Here is a 10,390-nt window from a genome sequence, read left to right on the forward strand (position 1 = left end):
GCTTTTATATCAACACACACTACATTACCAAAAGTATGTGGACACCTGCTAATCGAACATCTCATTCCATTATTGTGGGGTTGGTCTCCCCTTGCTGCTATAACAGCTTCCACTCTTCTGGGAAGGCTTTCCACTAGATGTTGGAACATTGTTTTGCTTCCATTCAGGCACAAGAGCGTTAGTGAGGTCGGGCACTGATGTTGGGGGCGATTAGGCCTGGCTCGCAGTTGGCGTTCCAATTCATCCCAAAGGTGTTCGATGGGGTTGAGGTCAGGGCTCTGTGCAGGCTAGTCAAGTTCTTGTACACTGAACTCGACAAACCATTTCTGTATGGACCTCGCTTTGTGCACGGCGGCATTGTCATGCTGAAACAGGAAAGGGGCTTGCCCAAATTGTTGCCACAAAGTTGTAAGCACAGAATTGTCTAGAATGTCATTGTATGCTGTAGCATTAAGATTTCCCTTCACTGGAATTAAAAGGCCTAACCTGAACCAGAAAAAGTCCCAGACCATTATTCTTCCTCCACCAAACTTTACAGTTGGCACAATGCATTGGGGCAGGTAGCATTCTCCTGGCATCTGCCAAATACAGATTAATTTGTCGGACTGCCAGATAGTGAAGCGTGATTCATCACTCCAGAGAACGCGTTTCCACTGCTCCAGACTCCAATGGCGGCAAGCTTTACCACACCAGCTGACATTGGGCATTACACATGGTGATCTGACACTTGTGTGCAGCTGCTTGATAATGGAAACTAAGTTCATGAAGCTCCCGGCAAACAGTTCTTGTGCTGACGTTGGTTCCAGAGGCAGTTTGGAACTCTGTAGAGAGTGTAGCAATCGAGGACAGACGATTCTTACATGCTACGCGCTTCGGTACTCGGCGGTCCTTTTGTGTGAGCTTGTGTGGCCTTCTACTTCTCGGCTGAGCCCTTGTTGCTCCTAGACTTTCCACTTCACAATAACAGTTGACCGGGGAAGCTCTAGCAGGGCAGAAATTTGATGAACTGACTTGTTGAAAGGTGGCATTTACATTTACATTTTAGTCATTTAGCAGACACTCTTATCCAGAGCGACTTACAGTAGTGAATGCATACATTTCATTTTTTTCATTTCATACATTTTTTTTTCGTACTTGGCCCCCCGTGGGAATCGAACCCACAACCCTGGCGTTGCAAACACCATGCTCTACCAACTGAGCTACAGGGAAGGCTGTAGCTCAACTGAGCTACAGTTGGCATCCTATGACGGTGCCACGTTGAAGGTCACTGAGCTCTTCAGTAAGGCCATTCCACTGCCAATGTTTGTCTATGGAGATTGCATGGCTGTATGCTCAATTTTATACACCTGTCAGCAACGGGTGTGGCTGAAATAGCCGAATGCACTAATTTGAAGGGGTGTCCACATACCTTTGTATATATAGTGTATTTAAAAAAAGATTAATGACATGTTTTCATTGAAAACATTATTTGAATTAGTACATTTATTTTATTTCATCCTTCCACCAGACAATATAGTCTGGACCAAAACCCAGTCACTAATTGTATTTGCAGTGTTGCTGGACAGAAACACTGCCATTACTAGTTCTAACAAAAATGGTTGCTATGCAGGCTGGTTAACGTTCTTCTCCCTTGCTAACTAGCCGCTAAAGCTAACACAGTCACATCAAATTCTACAGCTCAGCTGGAATGTATGTACAAAATGAACATTTAACATTTTTGTCATTTAGCAGATGCTCCTATCCAGAGTGACTTACAGTTAGTGTATTCATCTTAAGATAGATATGTGAGAAAATCACATATTACCAATGGCGACCCGTCATTCAGGACAGGTAGGGCCTGTTTTGCATGTTATTTTGGCATTAATACGTGTCACATATCAGTTTGCAAACAATGTAAAAAAAATATATATATACAATATATCATTGAGTTAATGAAGCTGCATACCAACTTTGTCTCCTTTTTGCTTTCTTTATCAAGGCAGCTCCAAAATGCAGGTGTTTCAGCCTAGCTCAGTGGTGGTGGTGTGGCACCCAGTGGAAAATATGGAGAGTAGGGGTTGGTAATATTCTCGAGTTACGCCGTGATTGGCTCAGTGTTCTGTCACTCATGGGGACACTACGTCACCGCAATATCTACCGGTAGAGCTAGAAAATTCAAGCCCCTTACAGTAGGTGATATCATAAAATTACATAGAAGTGCCCATCCAAGAAGGCTCAAGGTCATTGGCCACAGATAAAATGACGTCAAATCACATTATATCTACCGTAGCTTTGATTGGACTGATCATGTCAACATCATGCTTTCAAAATCTTAGCTAGCAGTCATCATCATGAACCAAGTCAACAATCTACTGGCAAATCCTTTTCAATCCTTGAAATATGAAGAGAAATTATACATAAAACGTATCGGTGCTCATCAGCCATTGTACATATATATATTACACAACAAGATGGAAATTGCTAATTAAACAATGAGTGGTTTGGTAGGAATCAGTGGCTAACTGCAAGCAAAGAAATCACAAGCCTGCTATTCAGTGGAGTGGGAGTGTGTTCCAAGTCTGGGGTTAAGGGTCTCTTTTTCCAAGCTTAAAATTATAAACATTCAACATTGGCCATGCTGTCAATCCAGCATGACTTCTGCCATTCTCAAAACAACTGGAAACTCGGAACTGGGAGATCTCAGACTTCAGTGAGTCCAAGACAACTGGGAACTCTGAAAAAACTAGCTCCAATTGGGAAAATACGTTTTGAACGGTCATCCAACTCGGAATTGCATGTTGGGAACTCGGGCCTTTTTCTAGAGCTCCGACCTCACTGACGTCATCATGATTCTACTTTGTTTTTTCAGAGTTCCCAGTTATCTTGAAAGCGCCATAAATCCATAGAATGACAAACTTTGATGACACACTTTTCCCACGCCACCTTCATGTTCAAGTGAGTAGAGCACAACAAGCTGAGTCCAAAAATGTATTGTATGCTACAATATGCCAGGGAGATATGTATACTGTAGCTAAGAAAGTAATACTAAGTGTATGTTGTGCAGTAAGCTGTTAGTAACCCATGTGCCTCACCCTAATAATTTGGTCCCTTTTCCCCTAATAACTTGGTGGTGCACATGTAGCCTATAGCCTGTTTTGGAGAAATGTCATCATCGAATATATTGTAAGAACTTTCATTGTCTGCTTATTGTGGCGTACAGCAGGTCAGCCACCAGGGGGAGACTCGTCGAGGCCTAGTGACAGACGGAGTATAGTGACAGACGGAGTAGACGTGCCAGGTCTCGACGGGCTCTCCGGCCAGAACTAATTGGAGCTGATTGGGGATTTGTGAGTAATCAAGGGCTGATTGCTCACCAGCTGTACAAGTCCCATAAAGCTGACTCCCGTATAGTTGGGGACGATACCAGAGGTAACAGGAGGGAGTTCAGTTTTTGATCCCCACAGGATACAGTAAGACCCGGAGCCCAGAAGACGGTATCCTGGAGAGGGTCTCTTGGGGGAGACATTTTCTTTTGGACTATTATTTTAATAAACACCTTTGAAACTGAGCTAATCCTACTCTGTCCATGTCTGATCTGTGTAAATGTTTTGACCCAACCCCCTGGTCTGCCACATTATATACCCCCTTTATTTATACTACGGTTCTGACTTGGTGTACAGGGAGAATACTGTAAGAACAGCCCGTATTCTGTTGCTGTACATTTCAAAGTGCTGAACAAATAGTTATATTGACTACGTCTGTCCTAGCTCGCTCATTAATGTCTTAATCGGAATTACGGATTGCCTATTATTCTCTCGTCGTCCCCTTATGCCATCGTTTGTACATCTCAATTGTCAGTAGAAACCACATTTGTTTAAGCAAGTCAGCCATATCAGCTATGTTTTTTTAAAAGACAGTAAATGAACTGTTTTGCTGGCAGACAAGGCTCCGCTGATTGCCAGGTGTAGCAGTGGTAAGGTGTTGGGACTGATGTTGGGACTCTGATGTAGGGACAGCTTTATGTAGGCCCTAACAGTTTGTGGGCACCGATTGTCACTGTTATAGTGCAATTAATGTATTGTTTAGTGTTGTGTTGTGACTTTGCTGGCACACATCTAAAAGAAAGTGGGGGTGTTTGCCCCACCAAGATTTACATACTAAAATCAGCACTGCATATCACAGTCATACAGGATACGAACATTCCATTCCAGCTAAACAATCAATATATATCGTTTTGCAACAAAACCCATTTTAATACACATTTAAAATCTATGAATAAAACATTTGAGAACAGTAATATTTTACAAACACATGATGGTACACATAAGAGATCATTTCTGATGAAAAAACACAAAGGTGAAAAATCTATGGATATAGCATTTTGGAGTGAAACTTAATATACACTCCCCTACATACATATTTAGACCGTGAAGCAATTTTTTTATTTGGCTCTATACTCCAGCATTGAGATCAAATGTTTTATATGAGGCAACAGTGATTGTGTGTTAGGAACATGGGACCAAAGTGAATATCCAAATACTTATGACACGTTCAAATGGGGGGACTAGATATATAAAGTGCTTTAATTTCTAAATGGTAAATGTATGAAAGTACCCTAAAATAAAAAGTGACATGCTGTACTGTTGCCTCATTTAACATTTGATCCAAAATGCTGGAGTATAGAGCCAAATTAACAGTTTTAGCTTCACTGTCCAACTAAATACTCGTTGTGGAACCGTCAGGGGAAGGATCTTTCCATAAGGGATGTGTCTGGGTGTCTTAGACTGGGCACAACTGGAGCAGGAATAGACGTAAATCCGAACGTCCCTAGCCAAGGTGGGCCACCAGTACTTCTCAGTATGGCAGGCGATGGTACGGCCTATCCCAGGATGGCCCGACACAGGCGCCGTGTGCACCCAGTTAAGGAGGCGGTCCCGCACCCCCATGGGCACGTAGGCGCGGTTCTCTGGGCACTGTGCAGGTGCGGGTTCCGTACGCAGGGCCTGCCGTATGTCGGCATTCACATCACCGTGGGATGATATGGAATGTATGGATGATGGGGGTCTCCTCTCCCTACCTCCCCTTTGCGTCATAGAGGCGAGACAGGGCGTCCGCCTTCATGTTCTTCAAGCCTGGCCTATAGGAAAGCGTGAATTGGAACCTGGTGAAGAACAGAGCCCACCTGTCTCGGGTTTAGCCTCTTCGCTGCCCTGATGTACTCCAGGTTGCAGTGGTCCGTCCACACCAGGAAAGGGTGTTTGGACCCCTCCAACCAGTGCCTCCACGCCTTCAGAGCCTTCTTGACTGCCAAGAGTTCCCAGTTCCCTACGTCGTAGTTCCTCTGCATGGGGCTCAGCTGCTTGGAGTAAAAAGCGCAGGGCTGCAGCTTTTGGAGGGGTTCTGGTACGCTGGGAAAGCACTGCCCTGACTCCTACTTCTGAGGCATCCACCTCGACGATGAAGGGGAGTGAGGGGTCGGAATGTGCCAGTACGGGAGCAGTGGTGATGCGTGCCTTCAGCATCTCAAACGCCCTTCACGCCTCCGCCGTCCAACGAAGCCGCTGGGGACCTCCTCTCAGCAGGGAGGTAAGAGACGCGACCACCGTGCCTAAGCCCCGGATAAACCTCCGGAAATAGTGGGGGAACCCCAGGAATGGCTGCACTGCTTTCACGGAGTTGGGGATGGGCCATGACCTGACGCGTTGCTTCTCCATCTCCACTCCCTCCGTGGATATGAGGTAGCCCAAAAAGGACACGGACCGCTAGAAAGACAAACATTTATCTTGTTTAGCATATAGATTATGTTCCAACAGTCTTCCCAGCACAGACCTGACTAACGAGACATGCTGGGCGCGATCAGCAGAATAGATCAAAATGTCGTCTATATAAACCACTACATCTCATCTCCTCAAGTCCAGTTTCGTGAAGTACTGCGCCTCGTGCATTTGTTTGATGATGGTTGGAATGAGGGGTAAAGGATAGCTGAACTTAACGGTGGCTTTATTCAGAGTTTGATAATCAATGCAGGGGCGCAGTCCCCCATCTTTCTTCTTAACAAAAAAGAAGCTTGAGGAGGCTGGTGATGTGGAGGGGTGGATAAAACCCTGCTGGAGGCTCTCCTGTACGTAGGTCTCCATGGCCTTGGTCTCCGCATAGGAGAGGGTATAGACGTGTCATCTCGCTAGGGCTGGGTCAGACAGCAGGTCAATGGCACAGTCCCAGAGGCGATGAGGAGGCAGGCGTGTAGCTTGGGTCTTCAAGAAAACCCAGTGCAGATCCTGGTACTCATCCTATAAATCCACTTGAGGGGCTTGGTCCGGACTTTCCACCATAGTGGTGTTGACAGACCACGAGACACCTCCCCTGACACTCCTGTGACCAACCCAGCAGTCTCCTCTCAGACCAGGAAATAACAGAGTTATGCCAACTCAACCAGGGGAGACCTAAAACAATGGGAAACTGCACATAAAAGCTCACATCTCAGTTTTAAATGCCTTCAAAGTCATACTTTGAACTACTTGGGATCAGCTCTGCATAACAATCCAAACAATGCTCAGGATCACTGTAAAATTGAGTTTGATTATATTGGCTTGCAGCATGTTTTTGTGCAGACTCAAGGTTTGGTTCAGAGTTCCAATCTCTCAGTAGCCCGTAGGCTCCCCTGATTACCTCCCCTGAGAACCCGGAAACCATAGAGGGAACAGCACAGCCATAGCATCGGTTAATGGGATGTCTTTCGAAAATAAATTTGCAAAACCCCCAGTGTGTCTCACTGCTCTCAAAACCAAAACATCACTGCCATCATTCATGTCAGTTTCCCCATGGTAGTTCTTCAGAGGCAGGATGCAGTTCATTGGTACACCCAGCATTGCACTCCACCACATTTAAATGTTATACAGTTTCCTATTGTATATCCGGTCTGTCCAAAGTGTATGGCACAGCCAGGAAAACCGTTAGCGTAGACTTCTTGCACACAAGCATTAACAACAACAGAATCAGCCAAGACAGGCTATATAAATATTTTTGGGTCAAATCTCATCTTCTGCTTCATATACATTGCATTTGTAAACTATTCAGACCCCTTGACCTTTTTCATATTTTGATATTTTACAGCCTTATTTTAAAATGGATTAAATAGCCTCAAGTCTTCTTGGCACATCTGTATTTGGGGAGTTTCTCCCATTCTTCTCTGCAGATAGGGAGCATCGCTGAACAGCTATTTTCAGGTCTCTCCAGAGATGTTTGATCGGGTTCAAGGGCTCTGACTGGGCCACGTGCTCTGGAGCAGGTTTTTATCAAGGATTTCTCTGTACTATGCTCCGTTCATCTTTCCCTCGATCCTGACTAGTCTCCCAGTCCCTGCCGCTGAAAAACATCCCCACAGCATGATGCTGCCACCACCATGCTTCACCGTAGAGATGGTGCCAGGTTTCCTCCAGACGTGATGCTTGGCATTCAGCCCAAAGAGTTCAATCTTGGTTTCATCAGACCAGAGAATCTTGTTTCTCATGGTCTGTGTCCTTTAGGTGCCTTTTGGCAAACTCCAAGCTGGCTATCATGTGCCTTTAACTGAGGAGTGGCTTCCGTCTGGCCACTCTACCATAAAGGCCTGATTGGTGGAGTGCTGCAGAGATGGTTGTTCTTCTGGAAGGTTCTCCCATCTCCACAGAGGAACTCTGGAGCTCTGTCAGAGTGACCATCGGGTTCTTGGTCACTTCCCTGACCAAGGCCCTTCTCCCCCGATTGTTCAGTTTGGCCGGGTGGCCAGCTCTAGGAACAGTCTTGGTGGTTCCAAACTTCTTCCATTTAAGAATGATGGAGGCCACTGTGTTCTTGGGGACCTTCAATGCAGCATACAATTTTTGGTACCCTTCCCCAGATCTGTGCCTCGACACAATCCTGCACAGGTGTGTGCTTTTCCAAATCATGTTCAATCAATTTAATTTACCACAGGTGGACTCCAATCCAGTTGTAGAAACTGGTAGGATGTAGGATGATCCATGTAAACAGGATGAAACTGAGCTCAATTTTGTGTATCATAGCAAAGGGTCTGAATACTTATGTAAATAAGGTATTTCTGTTTTTTCTAAAAATCTGTTTTCGCTTTGTCATTATGGGGTATTGTGTGTAGATTGATGAGGAACATTTTTTTTTAATCAATTTTAGAATAAGGCTGTAGCGTAACAAAATGTGGAAAAAGTCAAGGGGTTTGAATACTTTCAGAATGCATTGTACTTGCTTGTGTACACCTCCCTCCGGTGTTTGCTCACCAGTGGGCAATCCAAACCTAACCCTTGTGAGAACAACATCTTTGGAATCCCTGAAAAAAGTCCCCATTGTTTTAGCAATTCAATGATGCAACACCATTGAAAGCAGAAGCGAAGAACACTGGAGGTTTAACAGAAACTGATCAATAAAGTCTGTCTCCACTCACCCTATTCGCTAGCTGCTAATTTGATGGTCCTCATATTCTTGATGACATTGTTCACCATGAGAGTAATATTATCTGCTCCAGTCAGACTGACCAAGCAGTGGGCTCTGTCACTAGAACTGGGTGACTTGTTGTAGCCCAAATCCTCCTCTGTCAATGGACGACTCTCGTTGGACTAAACACAGCCAAAATACAATTATACAGAATTGTTCTCTACTCAATTTGCTGAGGATAGTTTATTGTCTCATGGCCTAAGTCACTTGTTTTTCTTTTTACAGAAGGAGTTTCTCATAGGAAGGGGTATGCTATAAAGTACAATATCACGGAACTTGTTACCTTGTGACCATCTTTCACACGTCCCTTCAGTGCTTTGATGATTTCAAATTCATGCAATCCTTTGCCTTTGTCTTTCTCAAAACCCATGACATCATTGAAGACAAATGGATCATTTGATACAGATGAAATAAAGGCCTACCTTCAAACGCAGTGTCTCTTTGCTTGACATCATGCGGAAATCAAAAGAAATCAGCCAAGACCTCAGAAAAGAAATTGTAGACCCCCACAAGTCTGGTTCATCCTTAGGAGCAATTTCCAAACGCCTGAAGGTACCATGTTCATCTGTACAAACAATATTAAGCAAGTATAAACACCATGGGACCACGCAGCCATCATACCGCTCAGGAAGGAGACGCCTTCTGTCTCCTAGGGATGAACCGCCATAAAAAAGCCAGACTACGGTTTGCAACTGCACATGGGGATAAAGATCGTACTTTTTGGAGTAATGCCCTCTGGTCCGATGAAACAAAAATAGAACTGTTTGGCCATAATGACCATCGTTATGTTTGGAGGAAAAAGGGATAGGCTTGCAATCCGAAGAACACCATCCCAACCGTGAAGCACGGCGGTGGCAGCATCATGTTGTGGGGGTGCTTTGCTGCAGGAGGGACTGGTGCACTTCACAAAATAGATGGCAGCATGAGGGAGGAAAATTATGTGGATATATTGAAGCAATTTTCAAGACATCAGTCAGGAAGTTAAAGCTTGGTCACAAAAGGGTCTTCCAAATGGACAATGACCCCAAACATACCTCCAAACTTGTGGCAAATGGGCATAAGGACAACAAAGTCAAGGTATTGGAGTGGCCATCACAAAGCCCTGACCTCAATCCTATAGAGAATTTGTAGGCAGAACTGAAAAAGTGTGTGCAAGCAAGGAGGCCTACAAACCTGACTCAGTTACACCAGCTCTGTCAGGAGGAATGGGCCAAAATTCACCCAACTTATTGTGGGACGCTGTGGAAGGCTACCCGAAATGTTTGACCCAAGTTAAACAATTTAAAGACAATGCTACCAAATACTAATTGAGTGTACGTAAACTTCTGACCCACTGGGAATGTGATGACAGAAATAAAAGCTGAAATAAATCATTCTCTCTACTATTATTCTGACATTACACATTCTTAAAATAAAATGGTGATCCTTACTGACGTAAGACAGGGAATTGTTACTAGGATTAAATGTCAGGAATTGTGAATAACTGAGTTTAAATGTATTTGGCTAAGGTGTATGTTAACTTCTGACTTCAACTGTATATACAAAAATGTAATCGCAAGTAAAAAATATTTTACTCTGAAATATGATCAGTTATACCTCGAAATTATGTGTTGGTGTGCTTCTATTATGTGTTGGTGTGACAATGTACGGAATGGCAGGCAGGCTCAGGGTCAGGGCAGGCAGAATGGTCGAAACCGGGAAAACTTGAAAACAGGAACTATAGAAAAAGACAAGAGCAAGGGGAAAACCACTGGTTGGCTAGACGGACCAAACCAACTGGCAACAGACAAACAGATAACACAGGTATAAATACACTGGGGATAATGGGGGAGATGGGTGGCACCTGGAGGGGGGTGAAGACAAGCACAAAGACAGGTGAAACAGATCAGGGTGTGACAGTACACCCCCCCCCCCTTAGGGGCGCATA

Source organism: Salmo salar, chromosome ssa03, assembly GCF_905237065.1.
Source record: "Salmo salar chromosome ssa03, Ssal_v3.1, whole genome shotgun sequence".
NCBI lineage: Eukaryota > Metazoa > Chordata > Actinopteri > Salmoniformes > Salmonidae > Salmo > Salmo salar.